The 24,124-nt window shown below is 37.7% G+C and overlaps 1 protein-coding gene across 5 annotated transcripts in view; it reads left to right on the top strand.

The window, feature by feature from the left end:
• Positions 1-24,124, top strand: part of RIN2 (Ras and Rab interactor 2) — a 268,598-nt gene that overhangs the window by 19,552 nt on the left and 224,922 nt on the right. Inside the window, exon 3 of one of the 5 annotated variants that reach the window (XM_056813848.1) lies at positions 8,090-8,143. The exons of the other annotated variants lie outside the window; for them this stretch is intronic. The gene's annotated coding sequence lies outside the window, so the exon portion shown is untranslated. The remainder of the gene's footprint in view (positions 1-8,089; positions 8,144-24,124) is intronic. 5 annotated transcript variants of the gene reach the window in all.

Here is a 24,124-nt window from a genome sequence, read left to right as displayed (position 1 = left end):
AGAGAGAGAGAGAGAGTCTAGAGGAACAGAGTCTCCTCAGAGGGAACTCCAGGGAGAGTCCTTTGCGCTCAGTTTTTCCTTTCCTTTTAAAGGGAATTTTCTTCTATGTCACCTCCCCTAAGTTCCCACATCTACCAATCACAGTAGACGTTTTCCAAAGGACTGACCATTCTTAATTTACACCTAAGAAGGCTTAAATTTTTGATTAAGTTCCCACCAGAAAACCTCTGAGTAAGTTTCTCACCTCTTTGCTCCTTGTAAATTCACAAGTTGCTTGACCTTTATAGGTACTTAGCACCCTTTTGTATTAGATCTAAAAATAGGCACAGCTTAAGAACTTTTGCCTTACTATAAGTACGGGTTTAAGTATTTTTCATTGTTCAGCAAGGAGTTTCTTCCCCTAAAGCAGGCTTAAGTAGGGGTGGAGTAGAGGTCTCACATTCCTGCTCTAAGTAGAGTTCTCACATTCCTGATCTAAGTTCCTTCATTGTTTAAAATGGGGAATGGTCTTAACCAAATCTTATGAAGTAGGGTCTGAGAATTTTTAAGATTCACATATATTACATGTGCATGTATTGCATGATAGCATATATTAACTACCATCTTGGGGAGGAGGAAGGAGAGGAAAGGAGGAAGAGAATATAGATTACAAAATGCCAGAAAACAGTTATTAAAGGGACAGCTAGGTGACATAGTATATTGAGAGCCAGGCCTAAAGAAAGGAGGTCCTGAGTTCAAATTTGTCCTCAGATTAGCTGTGTAACCCTCATTGGGTTAATACCCAGTATTGCTTCCAAGACAGAAGATAAGGGTTTGAAAAAGAGAAAGAATCTATCAATCAGTCAGCAAGCACTTAAGTTCCAATCATGTCAGGCACGGTGTTCGGTGTCGAGGACATAAGGTTAAAAATTAAACTGTCCCTCTGCTCATGGAACTTCCTTTCTATCAGTGTACAAATAAACATATACAGAAAATATGTACAAAATAAATTACAGAGTAGACCAAAGAGTCAGAAAAACTGATGTTCAAATCTCCATTGATACCTGTGGCTATGTGAACTACGGAATTCAGTTAACCTCTTAGGGTCCCATGCAGTGCTCTAGAAATATAAGTTACAGAAAAGAGACTGGTCTGCATTGAGTTCTCCATGCTAAAGGGGAAATATTTTTACAACGGTAAATTGGTGTTGGGAAGGCCCTAGAAATTGGGGAGGGGGCAGGGGAAGGAAAGACTTTATGTAGAATGTGGCTTATAAGCTAAGTTTTTATGGCAGTCTAAGCCTAGCGAAGCTAATTCTTAGTCACTTCCAAAGTATGGAGGTAGGAATGTGTTATGAGCGGGTTTATGAAGGGCTTTAAAAGCTAACATGAGGATTTTATAGTTGAACTTAATACAACAGGAGTCATTGGAGTTTACTGCCTGATTGATCATTCTTTTTCTTGCACTTAAGGAAGATCATTTGGAAGCTATATTATATATAGTAGGGAGAGACTTGAGGCAGGAAGAAGAGCAAATTCTACTAAACCTAGTAGTTCAGGGGATGAGATGATGAGATAAAGCAGGGAAGAGATGTGAGAGATTATAGAAATTAGAGGTAGGAAAAAAAATAGGAAAAAAAAAGATGCTTCCTTGGGATCTTCAGGGTCCCCAGGGATTGTGAAATCAATTTTTGGCACCTTCTATGTGCCAGCTACTATGCTAGGAACTAGAAATACAAAGACAAAAATAAAAGTCTTTGCCCTAAAACAACCTTAAAGTCCCAAAACAGACTGTAGTGCCATGGTTGCTGGATGACTGGAAGACTAGTGATACTTTCTATAGAAATAGAAACATTCAAAAGAGGAACTGATTTAAGAAAGAAAAATACATTTTATTCGGGGCATGTTGAGTTTAAAACTTTCTTAGCCTTAATTTTTCCTTGTTATATAGGAAACTGGACAAAAGATGATCTCTGAAGTCCTTCAGAAAAGTTTAAGCTCTTTGATCATAAGATCATGAATTGAAAGCTGGAACTAACTGATGATAGAATCATAGATTTTTGAACTTGAAAGGACCTCAGAAGGCATCTAGTTGAACCCACTTATTTTACAGGTGAGAAAGCAGAGAGGTCCAGAGAGTTTAAGTGAAATGTGCAATATCAAACAGTTAGAAATTTGAATCTAGGATGTCTGGTTCCTAATCTAGTACTCTTGGGGTTGTTCTTGTTCTTGCATTGTGTCTGCAAGGTCTTGTATGTCATAAGTAATTAATACATGCTTGTTGAGTTTAAACCAAATGTAATAGAATTATCTGACTAAAATTCTATGGAAGTCTTGGAAATTGGTAAGGAAACAATCACTGAGCTCAAGGACATGCCATTGGGTTGGGAGAAAAGATGTCAACAGGTATAGTTGGAGGATCAGAAGTGAGAGAAGGGAAGGGGATTTCAAACAACATGAACAAGGACATAAGAATATGAAAGCACAATTCTGGTAATATAGTTTTACTAGAGCAGCAGTTCTCAAACTTTTTGATCTCAGGAACCCTTTACATTCTTAAAAAAATTTTGATTCCTACCCCCCCCCAGCAAGAGCTTTTGTTTCTGTGATCTGTTATAGCACCATATGTACTATATTTGAAATTGAATTGTTTTTGTATTATTATGACAATGGTTTTGACCTTAAGTATCCATGAAAGGTTCTGGGAGACCTTCACTGCCCCTCAGACCATATTTTGAGAGCCACTGGGCTAGAACATAATATATGTGAGAGGTGCTAGTATAATAAGCTATATTTATATAATTATATAATTTGGAGCCAGATTACAAAGGGCCTTGAATGTCAGACTAAAGAATATGATTTTTATTTTTCAGGCATTGAGGAGCCACTGAAGGTGATTTGCTTTTTAGCTACAGGGTTCTGTGATCATACATTGAAGGCTAGAAGGGATGTTCGAGTTTATCTGATCCAGCTTTCCTCACAATGACCTTGTGACATAGACTCCCTAAATATTTTATGAATAAGGAAACTGAGCCTGAGAGAGCTTATGTGCCTTACTTACCCTTGGTCATATGGTTTAGTGTCAGAGGTAGGGTTTAAACCTAGATGTTTCTGCCTCCATCTAGTTTGCTGTCCTGTACCCCAGACTGCCTCTTGTTCATGTAGGCAATGAATGAAGGCTTTGTGATGATGCTGTTTGCATTTTGAATGAATAGTACTTGAAGGATTTTTCTGTAATGTCTTTACCATACTTAAAAGAGCTTTCTGCCCTTCCCTTGTCCCTGAAAATAAAGACAAGTAGAACCCCCAACAAAATGCTTGATTCTTGCTACTGAAACTCTCTGTTCTTTGTAAATTCTGTTCTGAAATGTTTCTATGTGATTTGACCCATCTTCCCAGGACTTGTATTTGAATTTAGGGAAAAATTGGACAACAATAAATACTGGCAAGAGAAGAATGTCTTGACTGTAATCATGGAGCCCAAGCCTCATAATATGGATTAGGGTTTTTGATTGATCAGTTATGCCAGTGCAAATTTCATTTCCTTCTTCAAGTTCAAATTCACAGAGAATAGAAACCCCAGAGGAAAGAAAGGCTCAGTTTTGATTTAGGGATAGATATAAGATCTGCTCTTCCATTGTTCAGCACAACACACTTATGAGGGAATTCTCAATGTTGTAAAAATGACTATTGTGCTTAAAGGGAAATGGATTTAAAATTAAGGGACAGTCTTTGCAGTTTTTTTAAACCCTTACCTTCCATCTTGGAGTCAATACTGTGTATTGGCTCCAAGGCAGAAGAGTGGTAAGGGCTAGGCAATGGGGGTCAAGTGACTTGCCCAGGGTCACACAGCTGGGAAGTGTCTGAGGTCAGATTTGAACCCAGGACCTCCCGTCTCTAGGCCTGACTCTCAATCCACTGAGCCACCCAGCTGCCCCCAATAGTCTTTGCATTTAATGAATTTTATTTGTGGATACTTGTTTTGAGGAAATTTTTTTGCTTTCACCTAATGGAAAACCTGTAATCCTTAGACGATCTTTATGTTCTTGTCTTGCAAAAGAAATTTTTTGTTGGCTTTTGCTTCTGTCCTGTAAAATTTTCTTTCACTTCTGTGTTTTGAATTCTAAATCTGGCATTTTTGAGTCACTAGTATTTTGCAGAAATTCTCTATTACATATTTCTAAATTGTTTGTTTATCTTTTATTTCTTCATTGAGAACTTTGGTTTCTTCTTTAAATCCCAATTTTATTTCTTCTTTTAACTTTTAAAAAGTTTTCTTTGGACACATCCTGAAATTTCTGACCACCGATCAGTGTCAGTTCAGAGAATCACAAAAGATGCTGTTCTTCTTTTGGATATATTAAAGTTGAGATAGCTAGAGGATACAGAGTTTGAAATGCCCAGAATATAGTTGGTGACATGGAATTAGACTCATAAGACAGGTTAAGCTTGGTTATATAGCTCTGAGAATTATTTGCCAAAAGGTGATGCTTGAATCAATAGGATCTATTGAGATCATCAAGTGAGAGAAAATGAAAAGAGAAGAGCTCCCAGAACAATATCAATTGATAGTCAATAAGCATTTGCATTTAGTGAGCATTACATAAATGAAAATCCAGCAAAGGAAATTGAGAAAAAGAAGATAGACAGGCAGGCAGTCGAAGGAAAACCCAAATGCAAAATTATACATCCTACTTAAATTTAATCTCTTTTCATTTGGCCCATGAATCTAACAGATATTTTTTTGAATGGGAACTCTCTTGTAGTAAGTATTAAATCTCCCTCACAAATTCATGGCATCTATAGATTTGACAATTATATCTATAACTTCATCCAGAACATTGTTCTGAGGTAATAAATCAGGGAGCTCTCTGATGAAGAGATAGATTTTCATCTGGTTCATTCCCCCAAACCAGTACACTTTTTCTGTGAAGAGCACCTAGTTTGGTATCATGTTTCCAGTAGATACTAGATAAATAGTGGGATAAAGATGGCAGAATTAGTTTTTTAAAATTAGAAAGGTCAATTTATTTGTCCTTCATCACAAGTAAAATCAATTAATGTCTCAATATCCTGATGCTTTTGCTCAGTTTACTTTGTTGCCTCTGATTGTATTTTCTGAAGATCCAAGACAGTGCATTGCCTATTTTCCTTTTTTAGCAGACATTTCCAAGTAGCTTTCCTTTTGTGGAAAGGAAAACTGAACAAGTTTTGGACTTTCTGCCACTCAGGTGGAACAAACATTAGTTGGAATGTTGGAGAGAAGATATTGACAAGAATGACAGTTGGAGGGGGAAGGGGTGTGACAGTTGGTCTCATGACTCTCTCTTTTCTGACCCACGGACTGGAAGGAGTGCTTTCTCCCTTTCTCTGGATAGAAGTCTCTCTATTCCTGATTTTCCCAACTGTGTGCTCTACCTGGATTCCTGTGATCATGTCATCAAAAAAAAGGATTTATGGGGAACAGTTTGAACTGTAAGGCCAGTCTTTAGGTGGGCCAGCCTGAAGATACAGGCCCAACCATCTGTGAAGGTCAGAACCTTTTTTTCTTCTTACTGTTTACTGCTAAAGCCATTGAACTTAAGAAAGCTAACCCAGATGAGCACAGACAGGAATAAAAGAAATCCTCCACTAGCCTGTAATGCCTGGCCTCAGCTCAAAAGCTGAGAGAGACTCAAACCCAATCTAGGGAAATCCTGATTCCCTCTTCCCTGATACCTCCCCAATCCAAACTTGTTATTAAAATTCATCTTTATTTAAATAACCACAGTCAGATAAGAAGACTGTCATTTCAGGGGGACACAGAGAGAACTGAACCTCAGGACAGCCATTCAACCATAAAAGGTTCTTATCGCCCCTGCTGGGTGACCTTGGTCTGGGGGAAGACTTGTCCCTCAGGGAGGTCCATGTTTACCTGCTCTGGGGTATCTTCCACATCAATCAATAGAGAAGACATCTCCTCAGGCTATCATAGGTAGCCCATTTTTCAGGAACCCCATTTTTCAAGGATAGCCTCTCAACAAGGGTATCTCTCTACTTTTACCTCACCAACAGCCATATTCCCTCTGTCCCTTCAATCCCTCCATTCCTGTTACAAAACCTTCCTTATCCCCTGTCCCTCTTCAAATACCTACAATTCCCTTTAATATTACACTTTTCTCCATAATATTTATTGTATTATATCCTTCTCTAAATTATTGCTATTTTTTTGTTATCAGTTTTATTTTTGGTTTATTTCTACTGCCCTTTCCACAATGTATTCTTTCCTATCTTTTTTCTGATTGTAATTCTTTTATTCTCCTTGGATTATTGCTTGCTATTTTGTGATAACGGGAAGGGTTTGTGCTTAGTAATTTCATTGGTAGTTCCTTTCATTTTTCCTGGGTTTTTTTTTTTAGTTGTTGTTGTGTTCCCTCTCATAGAGTTATTTGGTACTTTTAAAACTATTTAGGGATACTAAATGGTGGCCTTTGGACTTAATTTCAACCTCTCTCTTGCCTTCTTAGCAGGGGATTCTTCCTTTCTTTTGCAAAGAATATTGGATCAGGCACCTGGACTTGCTCATTCACAGCCCCCTAGATTACCAGGACTGGAAGAGTACTCAGTTATCTTTCTCTGTTAAGGGTGAAAGTATGAAGTTGTATCACTGACCAGGAGAATCTAAGAGGAAAAAACAGATGTTGTAGCCATGTGGTACCTAGATTTTGAACCCTATGAAGCAGAAAGGGAGTAGGAAATAGTAAAGAGTAGTGGACTCCTAATGTTAGCTTTCCATTGGCTATTGTTCCCCCCACCCCCAGGAATTTCATCATGGGAAAATATAACCTTTCTTTTCTTCCTCTTGCTTTAGTTTTGTTGCTTCATTTGTCACATTCCTCAAGTTTAGGTAATATCTATAAAAGTGAAAATTCACCATGTTTATTGGTTATCCCTTATCATTTATAAAGAATGATCTATTTGGCTATGATTTTAAATTTTAGGTAGCCTATAGTTTTGATGAGAGACAGACTAGTATATACAGAACCACCCTTGAAGCCAGACTTTCATGATTCTGTGATTGTGTTAAAATAATGGAATAGGGATATGGCCTGGATCTAGGATTTCTTTGTAATGGGTAACTTGTGGGTGATGACTTTCCCAGTACAAAGTGGCACCTTCTCTTTCATCTCAATTTTAGTGTTGTCGAGAGCACTTAAGAAGTTAAATGACATGCCCAGGGTCAATATGTATCACAGAAGGGACTTGGACTCTGGCCTTCCTGGCTTCATAAACTGGATTCCTCTTGCCTTTCCATTCTTCTTACAACTTGATTTCCATCTACATACTCTGTGATTCAGTGACACTGACCTCTTTGCTTGTTTCTTGAACATGATACTCCATCCTTAAACTCTGATGGTTTTCATTGTCTTCCATGCCTGAAATTCTCTCTTCCCTAGCTCACCTCCTAGTTTTCTTGTCTTCTTTCAAGTCTCAACTAATCTCCCATCTTCTGCAGAAAGTCTTTTCTAGTCCTCTTAATCCCTTCCTGTGAGATTATCCCAATTTCATATGTGTATGGAGATACACATATACAAATATTCATCATATATTCTTATGCACCCATATATTTCTCTTGCTTGTTCATCATTGTTTTCATGTTATCTCCCCCATTAGACTGTTTCTTGACAGTAAGGACTACTTTTTGCCTTTCCTTGTATCCTCCCTCATTAGCCCTGTGCCTAGAACAAATTAGGAGCTTCATAAATGCTACTTGATTAAGGCTGTTATGTGGCAGAGCATAGAGCACCAGACCTGGAGTTGGAAGGATTTTAATTTAAACCTAGCCTTACACACGTACTAGCTATGTGACTTGGGGAAAGTCAGTCAATACATATGTGCCTCAGTATCCCCACATGTAAAATGAGGATAATAATAATGATAGCACCTACTTCCCAAGGTTATTGTGAGGATCAAGTGAGATAATATATGTAAAGTGCTTAGCACAGTATGTGGTACATAGTAGGTGCTATGTAAAGGCTAGCTGCTATCATCATCATCATCATTATCATCATTATTACCATTGTTGTTGCCATGGGTACCATCTGTAATATGCTAACCATTTTGATTTATAGAAAGTTCAAAGCAGTGGAACAGAGGGAAATTTTAACCTAAGAAGATGCCCTCAGGTACGTATCTGCTTCTGCTGGCAAGAACCTTGTAGGTTTTCTAACTGCTATATATTGGCTAAACTAAGTAAAAGACAGAGTAATGAGTTCCGATAAGTTCTTATAAATTGTCTGTCCTGAATCCTTCCAAGTTGAGGGCTATAGATGAAGGCAAAAGGTTTTGATCTTTTGTGACACAAATAGTACTAAAACTCCCTTGGCAGTTTTGTATGGTTAAGATATACACAGCAGAGATCCATACTGATACTACCAATGATTTACTCATCCTTATAAAACAGAGTTGCAAAACCAGCAGGGATACATTGCCTCTGTTTTTTATAGGATGTTTTGTCTGGCAAAAGAATTGTGCGGTAGCTCCTGAAAGTTCTCTTATCAGTGAGCTAAAAAAACCCGATATTTTGTGTATAAGACAACTTAGAGAGGTTTAGAGGATTTGTGTTTTATCTGAACAATAAATAACTTCATTAACTTCCTCTGCACATTTTTCTAAGCTGGCAGGAGAATGTGAGTGAATGTTTTTCCCTGTAGCTGTGGTAGGAAATCTGTTTGCCTAAAAATATACCATCTAGAAAATAAGCTTCTGGAACTTCCCTTGTGGGAACATCATTTCTAAGGCCTTCGGGGACATGCTTCTGCTTCAGGGTTAGCCGATAATGCTATTTGTACATCTTCCTACCCATTAATATTTTTTTCTTTCCTACATTCTTTTGCTCCCTCCTTATCTCCAAAAAGATATACTGTGTAACCAGATGTCATCAATGTTGACTCCTCTAGTGAAAGAGTTTCCTATGTAATCATCAGTTGAAATGGGATTAAAGAACAGACTGGCTATCCTAGGTTCAAATCTGGCCTCAGATACTTCCTACCTGTGTGACCCTGGGCACTTAAGTCACTTAACCCCCATTGCCTAGCCCTTAGCACTCTTCTGCCTTGGAACCAATATACAGTATTAATTCTAAGATGGAAGGTAAGAGTTAAAAAAAAAACACTGGCTAAAATGTTAATTTCTCAAAACTTGCACAGGTGGGATAAACTCTTTTATAATGACAGAACTTAGAGATACATCAAAAACTTTAGGTAATAACAATCCCAGTGGCTTTGGAAGATCTTAGGCTTGAATACAAACAAACTAAAAAATTAGTCTATGAATCACATCAGTCTGAGAAGATCCTAGCACTAGACAGATTTCCTAGGCACAATTCAGGAAAATACAAACTCCTGATTGTTTTGTTCCCAGTCATTACTTGAGTATATTATGTAGCAGATAGAGAGCATGTCTTGCACTAAAGGAGTTTAGTTCAGTTGTTTTTCAGTCATGTCCAACTCTATGTGACTCCATTTGTGGTTTTCTTGGGGAAGATACTGGAGAGGTTTGCTATTTCTTTCTCTAGCCCATTTTACAGATGAGGAACTGAGGCAAAGTTAAGTGACTAGTTCAAGGTCACACAGTTAGTAAGTGTTTGAGGTTGGTTTTGAATTCAGGAAGATGAGACTTCTTGACTCTAAGCTCAACACTATTGAACCACCTAGATACCCAACAGTCAAGAAGACTTGGATTCAAGTACTGCCTCTGGTACATTCTTGCTATTGGACTATGGGTGCTATCCAAGGCACTCTCTAAGAGTACAAGTTACTGATAAGTTGCCAAGTGGCATGGAAGAGAAAGTTCTGCAAACTGATGAAATCACCACTCTAGATAAAAAATAAAAACTGTCCAACATATATAGTGATTGAAGTTACTATTAGACTTGGAGTCTGGAAGATTTGTATTCAGATCCTTCCTCTAATGCTGGTTAAGTGCCCATGGCCAAGTCACTTAATTCTGACTGTCAATGTCATAAATGGAAGAAGTTCTTGCACCAGGAGTCACAGGTCCTTCCTAGTCTGCTTATACCTTACACATTATTCCCTTTCATATGCTCTGTGATCCAGTGGCACTGGGGTCTTATTATTCCTCCATCTCCAATTCTGTGCATTTTCCCTGGCACCCCTTATGCCTGGCATCCTTACCCTCCACATTTCTGCCTCTTGGTTTCTCTGGCTTCCTTCAGGTCTGTAAACCTCAAAATTTCTCAGACTTATGAATGTTAGGGGTTTCCCCCATTGGGGAATCTTCTACTTAAAAAAATTCCCTAGCAGATAGTGAGAATTCTACTTGAATGTGAGGGCTCCTTGCCTTGGGAATATCCCTACTCCACCCTACTTAGGACTGCTTTAGGACAGAGAGCTCCTTGAGAACAATGAAAGTGCTTTGATCCATGCTTATGGAAGGGACAGGAAGTTCTTTGAGTCATGACTGTTTTAGAATTGATACAATGGGATACTAAGTACCTATAAAGGTGGGCTAACTTGTAAACTACTTAAATCTAAAAGGGTGATAACTTATTCAGAGGTTTTTTCTAATGAAATTTGTCAACACAGCAGCATTTTTTTCTTGACTAAGTAAAGAGATTAAAAACTACTCAGCTGTGAATTCAAAATGGGCGGTCCTTTAGAAACATCTACAGTGATTGGTAGATGTAAGGACTCAGGGGAGGTGACAGAGAAGATTTTGCCCTTAAAAATAAGAGCTCAGGGAAGAGCTGGGAAGTCATTCTGAAACATTCAGATTGGAGAGACTCATTCTGAGGAGACTGATTCTGAAACATTTAGATGGAGGAGGGAGCTGGTGAAAGCAGCTGAGATGCTGCTGGCCTGGTGTCATTAGAAATCCTTACTTAGACAGATCTTATGGTGAGTTATAAAAAACTGACTGATTTCTCTTTTAAGACTCAGGTCTAGGCCATATTGGCTTGAGGCCCTTCATACTTATTCCTTTCTTATTCTCTCTGTCTCTTTCTTTGATTACTCATTGTATTGTTAATTAAAATCTCTATAAAACCCAATTGACTTGTGTATTTGAATAATTGGGAATATTTCCCTGGTGACTACCTTATATTTGATTTTAAAACCCAAGACACTGTAGTGAAACATATTTCTGTGGCCAAATTTACTCACCCTCTCTTATATCTATCACAATTTATATCTTCCACTATTTTAATCACTACAGTTTAAGACCTCAACCATTTTAAATCTCACAGGTCTCAGCTAAAATTTAACCTTCTACGAGGGGAAGCATCTTCTTGTCCCCCTCAATGTCTGTGCCTTCCCTCTAACATCTCCAATTTATTCTGAATCTTGCTCTATGTTTGTGTTGTCTTCCCTATGAACTCAAGAGCAAGGACTGTCTCTGCCTTTCTTTGTATCCATAGTGCTTATTGCAGTGACTGGCATATGGTACTCACTTATTAATGCATAATGACTTGGCTTGATGCCGAATCTCCCACAAAGACTTCTCCATGTCCCATGGGCTCTGAATAGGGTAGCTGCCACCTACCCTATTATTTCTGTTCCATATCAATAGTACTGACCCTACTGGATATATTTTTACCTCTCCTCTTTACTCCCTTTGCATTAAGGCCAATTAACTGACTTTCTGCTGTCAATGTGGAATCTAGAGATTCCATGTTGACACCGCCATTGTTTAAAGGCAGTATGGTAGAGCAGATTGAGTTCTGGACTTGTCATCAGAAAAGGCTTAGGTTGGCCACCTGTCATTTACTACATATGTGGCCAGGGGCGAATCACTTCATTTCTTAGAGTCTCAGTTTTCTCATCTGCAAAAAAGGTCCTAATACTATACTATCTAGCTCACAGGGGTTTTGTGTGTGTGTGTGTGTGTGTGTATTTTAACTACAACTTTAAAGCTCTTTATAAATGTGCTTTGCCAAATAAGCCATAAGCAAATGTCAGTGAAAATCAGACTTCCATATTCTCCTCCAAGCAGCAGTCTTGACTTAATTGGTCATAGATTCCTCCAAAGATACCTAGCATGTGGAGAGAAACTTTTATTATTCATATCCCTAAGATGCTAAAAGAACAATAGGCATAATTTATTTGTAGAAAGACATAGTAATACACAGTGAAACTGGAGTAAGAAAGTAACTGAGAGGTGATATCAGAAAGAAATCAGGGAACCATTAAATAGTGTTCTTGAAAGTAACTGAAAAATGGAAAAGCATGATGTAGAGAAGAAATACTGAAGGAGAGAGGAAAGGGTTGGGAAATGGTAACTAAGCATACTTGTTATCAAAAGCCAAAACTGTGGATTTTTGTCCATTATTTACTTTTATATGATAATGTAAATACCTTGAGACCAGGGACTATTTTTTCCCCCCAAAGAGCTTTGCCCCAAGCAATATTGTAGATTTTTTAGAAGGGAACTAAATTGAATTGAATTGAATTGAATTGAATCATCATCCATTCTAGTCAATTTCTACAGCTTCTGTTACTATATGTATACATATTGACAATGCATCCCAGATATTAGGAGGTAGTATCAATTTTTTTTAAAATTAAGCATACTTTTTAAAAATTTTTTTAAAATTTTATAATATTTTATTTGATCATTTCCAAGTATTGTTCATTAAAGACAAAGATCATTTTCTTTGGGATTTCTCTTTCTAGTTTTTGCTGCTGAGCTGTGTTGGAGATATATAAAAATGCTGATGACTTATGTGGGTTTATTTTGTATCCTGCAACTTTGCTAAAGTTGTTGATTATTTCAATTAGCTTTTTGGTTGAGTCTCTAGGATTCTTTAAGTAGACCATCATGCCATCTGCAAAGAGTGATAACTTAGTCTCCTCCTTGCCTATTTTGATGCCTTCAATTTCTTTTTCTTCTCCAATTGCTACTGCTAGTGTTTCTAGTACAATGTCAAATAGTAGAGGTGATAATGGGCATCCTTGTTTCACTCCTGATCTTAATGGGAATGGATCTAGTTTATCCCCATTGCAGATGATATTAGCTGATGGTTTTAGATATATACTGTTTATTATTTTTAGGAACGACCCTTCTATTCCTATGCTTTCTAGTGTTTTTAATAGGAATGGGTGTTGTATTTTATCAAAGGCTTTTTCTGCATCTATTGAGATAATCATGTGGTTCTTGTTGGTTTGCTTGTTGATGTGGTCAATTATGTGGATGGTTTTCCTAATATTGAACCAGCCCTGCATCCCTGGTATAAATCCTACTTGATCATGGTGGTTGACCCTTCTGATCACTTGCTGGAGTCTTTTTGCTAGTATCCTATTTAAGATTTTTGCATCTATATTCATTAGGGAGATTGGTCTATAGTTTTCTTTCTCTGTTTTTGACCTGCTGGTTTTGGAATCAGTACCATGTTTGTGTCATAAAAGGAGTTTGGTAGAACTCCCTCTTTGCTTATTATGTCAAATAGTTTGTATAGTATTGGGATTAACTGTTCTCTGAATGTTTGATAGAATTCACTGGTGAATCCATCAGGCCCTGGGGATTTTTTCTTAGGAAGTTCTTTGATGGCTTGTTGGATTTAATTTTCTAATATGGGATTATTTAAGAATTTTATTTCTTCTTCTGTTAGTCTAGCCAGTTTATAGTTTTGTATATATTCATCCATATCACCTAAATTCATGTATTTATTGCCATATAATTGGGCAAAGTAATTTTTAATGATTGCCTTAATTTCCTCTTCATCGGAGGTGATGTCCCCCTTTTCATCTTTGATGCTGTTAATTTGCTTTTCTTCTTTCCTTTTTTTAATTAGATTGACTAGTACTTTGTCTATTTTGTTTGTTTTTTCAAAGTACCAGCTTCTTGTCTTATTTATTAAACCAATAGTTCTATCACTTTCGATTTTATTAATTTCTCCCTTAATTTTTAGGATTTCTAGTTTGGTTTTCTGCTGGGGGTTTTTAATTTGATCACTTTTGAGTTTTTTTATTTGCATTTCCAATTGATTGATCTCTGCTCTCCCTTGTTTGTTAATATATGCACTCAGGGATATGATTTTACCTCTGATTACCGCTTTGGCTGCATCCCAAAAGGTTTGAAAGGATGTCTCACCATTGTCATTTTCCTCGATGAAATTATTGTTTCTATGATTTCTTCTCTAACTAAACGATTTTGGAGTATCATATTGTTTAATTTCCAATTAGTTTTTGATTTGGTTTTCCATGTACCATTACTGATCATTATTTTTATTGCCTTATGATCTGAAAAGGCTGCATTTATTATTTCTGCTTTTCTGCATTTGTGTGCCATGTTTCTGTGACCTGATCTGTATGGTCAATCTTTGTGAATGTGCCATGTGGTGCTAAGAAGAAGGTGTATTCCTTTTTATCCCTATTTATTTTTCTCCATATGTCTACTAATTCTAATTTTTCTAAGATTTCATTCACTTCTTTTACATCTTTCTTATTTATTTTTTGATTTGATTTATCTAAATTTGATAATGGTTGGTTCAAGTCTCCCACTAGTATGGTTTTACTATCTATTTCTTCCTTCAATTCTCCTAGTTTCTCCATTAGAAATTTGGGTGCTATATTATTTGGTGCATACATGTTGATTAGTGATATTTCCTCATTATCTAAAGTCCCTTTTAACAAAATATAATTACCTTCTCTATCCCTTTTGATCAGGTCTATTTTTGCTTTGGCTTTATCAGATATCATGATTGCCACTCCTGCCTTCTTTCTGTCAGTTGAGGCCCAGAAGGTCTTACTCCATCCTTTAATTCTGACCTTGTGGGTGTCTACCCGCCTCATGTGTGTTTGTTGAAGACAACATATGGTAGGGTTTTGGATTCTAATCCATTCTGCTATTAGTCTGCATTTTATGGTTGAGTTCATCCCATTCACGTTCAAAGTTATGACTGTCACTTGTGGACTCCCTGGCATTTTGATATCCTTCCCTAATTCTAACCTTTCTTCTTCAGCTCTACCTTTTAGTCCAGTGATTTACTTTAAATCAGTCCCCCTTGTCCCCTCCCTTGATATGTTTCCCTTTCTAGTCCCTCCCTTTTTGTTCCCTCCCCCTGCCCCCTCTTCTTCCCTCCCTTTTTTGTGTTCCCTCCCCCCTCCCCCCCTTGGTTTTCCCTTCTCCCTACCCTTGTTGGGAAAGATAGAATTCAAGATCCCAATGGATCTGGATGTTCTTCCCTCTCAGAGTTGATTTCCCTGAGAGTAAGGTTTAAGTAAAAACTCTCTTCCTCTCCTTCTTATAGGAGTTTTCTTCCCCTCCCCTTCCCATGTGAATCTTTGTGTGAGAAAGATTATTCTATTTGGTCTTTATTTTCCCCCTATTTACACATTACATTTTCCCCACATGTTAATATACATAGATTGATATAAATGTAGTCCTTATAGAAGAGAGTTTGAGTAAAAGAAAAAGATAACATTTTTCTCCTTTTCCCTTTCCTTCATATTTACCTTTTCAGGTATTCCATGCTCTTTGTTTTTCGATATCAAACTTTCCACAGAGCTCTGGTCTTTTCTTTGCAAAAACTTGGAAATCTTCTATTTTGTTGAATGCCCATACTTTCCCTTGGAAGTATATAGTCAGTTTTGCTGGATAGCTGATTCTTGGTTGAAGGCCCAGCTCTCTTGCCTTTCTGAAAATCATGTTCCATGCCTTATGATCATTCAGAGTAGAACTTGCAAGGTCTTGTGTGACCCTGATTGGCATTCCTTTATATCTAAATTGTCTTTTTCTGGCTTCTTGTAAGATTTTTTCTTTTGCTTGAAAGCCTTGGAATTTGGCAATTACATTCCTGGGAGTTGTCTTTTGGGGATTTAGTGTAGAGGGTGTTCTGTGAGCTCTGTCAGTGGCTGTATTGCCCCCTTGTTCTAGAATCTCTGCGCAATTTTCTTTGATTATATCTTGTATTAAGATGTCGAGTTTGCTGTTTATTTCTGGCTTTTCTGGTAGTCCAATTATTCTTAAATTATCTCTTCTCCCTCTATTTTCCAAGTCTATGACCTTGTCAGTGAGATATTTTATGTTCTCTTCTAATTTCTTGGTCTTTTTGCTTTGTTTTATTAATTCTTTCTCATTGTCTTCGAGTTGCCTAATTCTGACCTTTAAAGCCTGGTTTTACTTTTCACTTTGGTCAAACTGGTTTTGTAGATGCATGAATTTCTTTTGCATTATTTCCCACTTTTCCTCCCAGAGGGCTTCCATCTTTTCGATCCTTTCTGATTCAGATTCTTCATGGGTTTGTGGAGAGTTTCCATTTCCTTTGGAAGGTTTTGGAGCATTTGCTTGTGTTTCCTCTTCTATCTCCTCTGTATTTTGTATTTTTGCACCATAAAATGTGTCCAAAGTCACCCCCTTCTTCTTGTTTTTCTTGGAATTTTGAGGCTTTTGTGCTTCTGTGGAGTTTGCCATCTCTATCTGAGTGGGGAGGACTAGCTTTTCTTATCTCTGTCTGGTGTTCAGAGGTTTTAGACCTAGGCAAATTGTCCATTCTATGCAGTTGTTGTTCTATCTTCCCGGGGAAGCCAGAAATTGCTGGTGTTTCCCTGTTACTTCCCTCCTCAGTTCCCTCCTGATGCTTCTCCGTTGCCTTACTTCCACGCTCTGAGCCTGGCTCCACACTCTCTGCGAGGTGTTTTAATGCCTTTGCCGGCCAGAAGACCCAGCACTCTGAGGGGGGAGGGGTCATGGCTTCCCGGAGCTCCGCGGGCTCCTGATAGGATTAGCTTTCCCTGGGTTGAACTGAGTATGCCCTGAGGCAGGGACCTTCCGTGAGACTCGGATGGAAGGATCCAGCCAGGGGGTTACAGACTCCCCCCGTCTCTCTCTATTTCCCTGCTGTCTGTGTTGGGTGCCCCCTCATCTGAGTCAGGTTGTTTTCAGGAAGCGGCCTTCAGGATAGCTGGCCCTGAGGCTCTGAGGTTCCCTCTGCTCTGAGGCCCTGAGGCTCTGAGGTTCCCACTGCTCTCCCTCTGAGGTGCCCTAGGAGCATATAGCTTGAGATCAGTATGGAAGGGTTTCCGGAGATCTGAACTTTAGCTTTCTCTAAGCCACCATCTTGACTGGAAGTCCTAAGCATACTTTTAAAATAAGGCTTTGCAAAAAGAATTCCATTGTGAAACCATGTGTCTCGATTTTGGGGGTCACCCTAACCAATTGACCCTGTTTCCAAAGAATCTGCTCTTATCTTCCCTGGCTGAAAGCTACTGGAGTTAAGGTCAGAAGTATTCAAGTCTCCATTATCTATTTACTTTCTTTTATTACTTCTCCTATATTTTAACCAAAATAATAGGCCAAATCTTCCCACAAAATCTTCTCCATGTGCTATGGGATCTATATATCCTCCTAGCTACCCTGTGGTTGGTATATTCCTTCTTTCTTATGTGACAAGGAAATCACTTTAAAAGACTGATATATATTAATTTTAAGGTCACCAAGGAATTCAGCTATGTAATTCCTAAATGACAACTCAAGTCAGCAGTCAACCTTTTATGGAGTTTTTAATTACAAACAGGAAGAAGAAAAGTATTAGAGAGAGAGAGAGAGAAAGAGAGAGAGAGAGAGAGACAGAGGGAGAGAGAGAGAGAGAGAGAGAGAGAGAGAGAGAGAGAGAGAGAGAGAGAGAGAGAGAGAGAGAGAGAGAGAGAGAGAGAAGGGAATAGGGCTTAAATACCCCCTCTGTTTAGGCTGGACCAAAAGGCCCAAGCCCTTAGATAGCTGAGGCAAAGAAAAGAGATCAGTCCCTATCACTCACATGACCAAAATGGAGAAACAGTCTCAGGAGCCTCCACCTCCAGCCTCCTTTAGAGCAAGCTTCTCAGAGCACCACTTCTCAGAGCAAAACCTCTCGAACCACCCCTCAGTCCTCAGACCCCGCTATCTTTAAGCAAACCATCTCAGTTCCCTCCCCTCAGTTCTCACATCTACCAATCACTGTCCATGTCTTCCCTGTGCCAATGGTGGCTCTAGCTTAACCCAGGACCACCCAGAGGTCTGTGGCTTTGCACATGTCTGTTGAAGGTCATATTCTCAAATAATTAAATCTTGATCTATGCTGCAGCCCTTCCTAAATCCTGTTAGGACTGAGTAGGGTGGAGATTGTAAGTTCCAAGACCTGGTTCTGTCATTCCAAGTATCTCTATTGTATCAATTCTAAAATCAATCATGACTCAAAGAACTTCCTGTTCTATGCTTAAGCATAGGTCAAAGCCATTTCCATTGTTCAGCAAAAGGTTTCTGTCCTAAAGTAATCTTAAGTAGGGAGGAGAAGGACCCTCCCATGCCAAGGGGGTTCACATTCCAATAGACTATCAGTAGGAAATTTTTCAAGTATGAAATTTCCCAATGGTGAAATTTCCAACATTTATAAGTCTAAGAAATTTTAAGGTTTACACTTGTCCCCAGTGGAAATAGGGAAGTACATATTATCTATATGTAGATATATGTATAATAATCACATGTGATTTTCTTTTCAGTTTCCTCTTATCCAAGTTAAGTAATCTTATTTCATTTAACTTTTTTAAAAACCTGTTTTTCCCAGCACTTTAAATTAGAGCCTTGTTTCTATCAAAGGCATTACCATCTTTGCAGTCTCTCTAGTTTGTAACTATAGTCTTATCCTGGATTCTTTACTCTCCCTCATGTCCCATGTCCAGTTAGTTGTTAATTCTTACCAAGTCTACCATCCCAACATTGCCTGAATCTGACTTCTTTTCTCTACTCTTACAGCTACAGCCTTAATTAATAAAAGTTTCAACCCCTTTAACTTAGATTATTATAATGGTTTAAAATGAGTTTCCCTATTCCAAGGGGTCTGACTTCTCCAATCCATCCTATACATTGCTGGCGAATTTTCCTTAAGTGTAAATATAGCCATGTCACTCTTTCTTCAATCTGCTCCAGAGGATTCTTATTACCTCTAGGATAAAATATAAACCCCTCTGCTTAGCTTTTAAAGCCCCACAGAGACTAGTCCCAACTATTTTTCCAGCATCATTGATATTGTTCTTCCTCCTGTACTCTGTGATATAGCCCAAACTGTGCTTCTCTCTGTTCCTTATATGTGATACTCCATCCTCCAATTCATTGCTTTTATACTGGTAATCCCACTTGCTTAGAATGCATTGGCTCCTCAACTCTCCCTTATAGAGACCCTCTTTTCCTTTATGATGCACTTAAAGCACCAGGGTCTATGTGAATCCTTTCCTGATTCCCCCCACATCTCAGCACCTTCCCTCCTGATGTACTTAATATTTAACTCTTCTTATTTATATGTATTTATGCTCCTTATATGTGTGGTGTATATATTTATATATGTGCCCATTTCCTCCATTAGAACTGTAGGCTTCTTGTAAGTAGAGATTGTTTTATTCCTTGTAATTGCCTCACAATATCTAACACAGTTGCTGGCACATAGTAGGTGCTTAATAAATACTTAGTGATCGGTTGATGATAAAATTTGACTTGGTCTCAAGAGACCTAGAATCAAATCTTACTTCACACACCTGTAGCAATCACAAAGACACTTTTCTTAACTTTAGTTTCATCTTCTTTAAAATGTGAATGATAATATTTATGATACAGAGATTTGGTGTACAAAAAGCACTTTGCAAATCTTTTTTTTTTTAATTTTATAGTATTTTATTTGATCATTTCCATGCATTATTCATTAAAGACAAAGATCATTTTCTTTTCCTCCCTCTCACCCCCCGTAGCCGACGTGTGATTCCACTGGGTATCACATGTGTTCTTGATTCGAACCCATTGCCATGTTGTTAATATTTGCATTAGATTGTTCGTTTAGAGTCTCTCCTCTGTCATGTCCCCTCAACCGCTGTAGTCAGGCAGTTGCTTTTCCTCGGTGTTTCTACTCCCTCAGTTTGTCCTCTGCTTATGGATAGTGTTTTTTCTCCTAGATCCCTGCAGATTGTTCAGGGACATTACACTGCCACTAATGGAGAAGTCCATTACGTTCGATTATACCACAGTGTATTAGTCTCTGTGTACAATATTCTCCTGGTTCTGCTCCTTTCACTCTGCATCACTTCCTGGAGGTCGTTCCAGTCTCCATGGAATTCCTCCACTTTATTATTCCTTTTTGCACAATAGTATTCCATCACCAACATATACCACAATTTGCTCAGCCATTCCCCAATTGATGGGCATCCCCTCATTTTCCAATTTTTGGCCACTACAAAGAGCGCAGCTATGAATATTTTTTGTACAAGTCTTTTTGTCCATTATGTCTTTGGGGTACAGACCCAGCAAGCACTTTGCAAATCTTAAGGTACTTTTAAAATGTGAGTTATTATTATTGTCTAAACAAAGGCACTCTATTGCACTCGGCTCTCCTCCTCTCACAAAAGCTTCCGCAGATTCAGGGTAATATATGTATGGCTAGATCCACTTAAAACATAGTTCATAAGGCCTTTTGTGTGTTTATTTTTGCTAGTCAATCAGAAGGTACAATTAATTTTTTAAGACATTTAATAAAATAGTGTATAGGCCAAGTAGCATAAACTTTAGGTCTACTCTCTAAAAGAATATATCAGTAAAAAGGTTGAACTTTCAGAGACTCCATGCAGGGGTCAAATATATAGAGAAAAGATGTGGCATAGCCACCCACCCACATGGACAGTGGTGTCCTTGCTGGCCCTCCCTCCATTGAGCTGTACTTAACTCTGCCATCTACTGGACTTCTGCTATAGGCTTCAGCTGAGTTTCTACCTTTCCAAGATTGCCTACTGGCCATTTTGATCCCTGCTTACAAGGGCACCATAACTAGAACACCTCTTCTTGGTAAGAACTGTTTAACAGCACGTTAGTCATTTATAAAACAGCACATCCAGCTAAAAGGACTTTTTATTACAAATAAAGAAATTTAGACCTGAAGTCATTAAATAACTTGTCTAAAGTTCTGCAGCAGATAGAACAAAAATTAGAACCCAGATAATCTAACTTCTTTTTTTTAAAAAATAAACCTTTAGGATATGATTGGGGATGTAGACTCTAGATGATCACCCTAGTGCAAATATTAATAATATGGAAGTAGGTCTTGATCAATGACACATGTAAAACCCAATGGAATTGCACATCAGATATGGGAGGGGTGGGGAGAAGGGAGGGAAAGAACATGAATCATGAAACCATGAAAAAAAATTCTAAATCATCCAATTAAATAAAATTTTCCCAAAAAAAGTATTAAAAAATCAACATGAGCTAATGCAGAGTGAAGTAAGGCAGAGTTAAGAACACAATATGCACAATGATTACAACAAAGTTCATGTTAAAAAGCTACCAAAACTAAAATCAAAAGTGAGTTATAAAATTATAAAGAATAAACATGACTCTAGAGCTATGGAAGATCCTCCCACCCTACTTCTTTGCAGAGGCTAGAGGTTCAAAAGTGTTGAACTTCACACATATTTTCAGATTTTGTCAGCATACTGAATAATTTTATTTTTCTTCCTTTTTTCTCTCATTTTTTTTGTTTTAAAAATATTTTAAGGAATGACTTTCTGAGATGTAAGAGAGAGGGGAAATTGTGGGAAAACTATGGTTATATAAAGAAGGCATAAATAAAACTTATTGTTAAAAAAAATAATAAATAAACCCTTACCTTCTGTCTTATTGGTTCCAAGGCAGAAGAGTTCAGAATATTCTACAAATATTCTATTTATTCCGTATAGAACTAGTTCCTATAAGGGACCTAAATTATTCTAAACTAAATAATTCTGAACTAAATGTTCTGTCTAAAACTAATGGATTAAAGGAAAAATTAATAAAGTAGTGAGCTGCGGGACTGAGGATGAGTTCATCTTGACATTTATTCTCCCTTTAAACCACAAGTTGGGTGACGCATGGTTGTCACTGGGTCCAGCTTCTGAGCATAGTGGTATGATGAATATAAAGTTTATATACCAAGTCAGCTTTTACCACATTATACAGAAATATTTTTTCTACTTCTTTGAATTTGAATGCTATTGAAAGATAAGAGCAATAGTGCCCGGTTGGGATTTTTTTAATTTTTTAAATTTGTTTATTTATTTTTAAACCCTTACCTTCCATCTTAGAATCAATGTTACATATTGGTTCCAAGGAATAAGAGCAGTAAGGTCTAGGCAATGAGAATTAAGTGACTTGCCCAGGGTCACATAGCTAGGAAGTGTTTGAGACTATATTTGAACCCAGGACCTCTTGTCTCTAAGCCTGGCTCTCAATCCTCTGAGCCACCCAATTGTCCCCTAAAAGTGACCATTTTGAAGCAGAAGAAATTAATCTTACCTTCTTTTTGTACCACAGAATGCATGAGCATATATATATTTCAGGTCATGAATGGAAACATGATTTCATCCAATGGAGCAGACAATCCATCTGTACCTTCTTATCATGTGCGATTATTGTCAATGTTTCCCACAAATCCTCTCTAATGCATCAACTCAGTGTGTGAAAAGCTTTCTGTAGATTTTCCCCCTATTACATGAGGCCCAGTGAAGAATGCAGTATGTTACCCTTTGCTTATTTGCTATCCTTTGCTCTCACCAGGTTTCTATCCCACCTCCTTTTCTGAGTGTTGAATATTTCCTAAATGATATCTTGTACTCCATTTACACAGCAGTCATCCATCAGTGGAAATATATTCGTCTACTTATACTCATCATACGTTTCTCCATTGCTCCATCATTTTTTATCCTTTGATGATTATAGTATTCCATGATTCACGGCCACATAGCAGTCACTAGGGATATACTGATGTTTAAAAGATGAGTGTGGGGGTCAGGGCACAATATGGTGACTTGAAGAACCCCCAGTTTTACAAATGCAGGACACCCATCACTCTTCTGCAGTTTTTCCCCAACTCCTCATATGTTTGCAATGCCTGTCCTAGATATATTTACTGATGGACTACCTTAATGAATGACCCACCCAACTGTGAAACATAATCTAGTCTGGTAATAGGACTTTTTCATTCTTTTTTCCTAGCATAAATTTTTAGACCAGTCTTTTTTTAAATATATGTCAAAAGTTTTAGTAAAAAGTTAATATTAAGCTTCAGTACAACCAGTGAGCTTTCTTTTATTTTTCAATACATTAAAGTATCATAATTTAAAGTTTACATTATTACAATTATTTCTCTATTTCTTTGTACTGTGGCATTTAAAAGAGTGGGAGCCATAAACTGTAATAATTAAAAGAAGTGGAAGACCACAACTGTAAGAATTAAAATAGTTAAGCTATAAACTGTAAGAGTTAAAATGGTTGAAAGACTTAAATTGTAGTAGATATGAGTGGGTGAGTAAACTGTGACCGCAGAAAATATGTTTTCACTACAGTGTCTTGTTTTAAATCAAATATAAGGTGGTTGCCAGGGAAATATTCCCAATTATGAATATACCCAAGTCAACTGGGTTTATAGAGAATTTAATTAATAATACAATGAGGAATCAAAGAAAGAGAGAGAGAATAAGAAAGGAATAAGTATGAAGGGCCTTAAGCCAACATGGCCTAGACCTGAGTCTTAAGAGAGGGATCAGTCAGTCTTTTATCACTCACCATAAGATCTGTTCAAGCGAGGATTCAGGAGGGCAGAGTCTCCCCAGAGGGAGTTCCAGCCAGAGTCAGCCTCCCTTGAAAGACCTCCTTAGAGATTGTCTCTCAAGAGCCTGTATATCTCAAGAGCTTTTTCAACAGTCTCTCCTTTTTCTTTTATAGCGGGTTTTCTCCTATGTTACCTCCCCTAAGTTCTTCCATCTACCAATCACTGTAGACGTTTTACAAAGGACAGCCCATTCTGAATTCACACCTGAGTCAATTAATCCTTTTAGTAATCCACACATGAGTAGATTAGAATCTCTGTGTAAGTTTTTTCCTCTTTGCTCCTTTTAAGTTTACAAATCTGAGAAATTTCAAGATTCACAGTACTCATACTCAGAATTCATCATTCATTACATTATAATGTTTCATTATATTGATAAATCACAGGGCGGTTTTTTTTTGTTATTCCCCCATTGTTAGACATTTAGGGTTGTTTGTTTTTTTGTTTTGGGGAGTTTTTTTTTTTTTGGAGATAATGCCACTGTGAAAATATTTGAACAAAGAGCTTATTTTTGTTTAGTTTTGATAACACTTTCAAAAGTGTGTCTCCTCAA

The sequence above is a fragment of the Monodelphis domestica genome, chromosome 1, assembly GCF_027887165.1.
Source record: "Monodelphis domestica isolate mMonDom1 chromosome 1, mMonDom1.pri, whole genome shotgun sequence".
Taxonomy (NCBI): domain Eukaryota; kingdom Metazoa; phylum Chordata; class Mammalia; order Didelphimorphia; family Didelphidae; genus Monodelphis; species Monodelphis domestica.
Note: the sequence above shows the minus strand (reverse complement) of the source record. Positions and strands in the feature narration are given on the sequence as shown.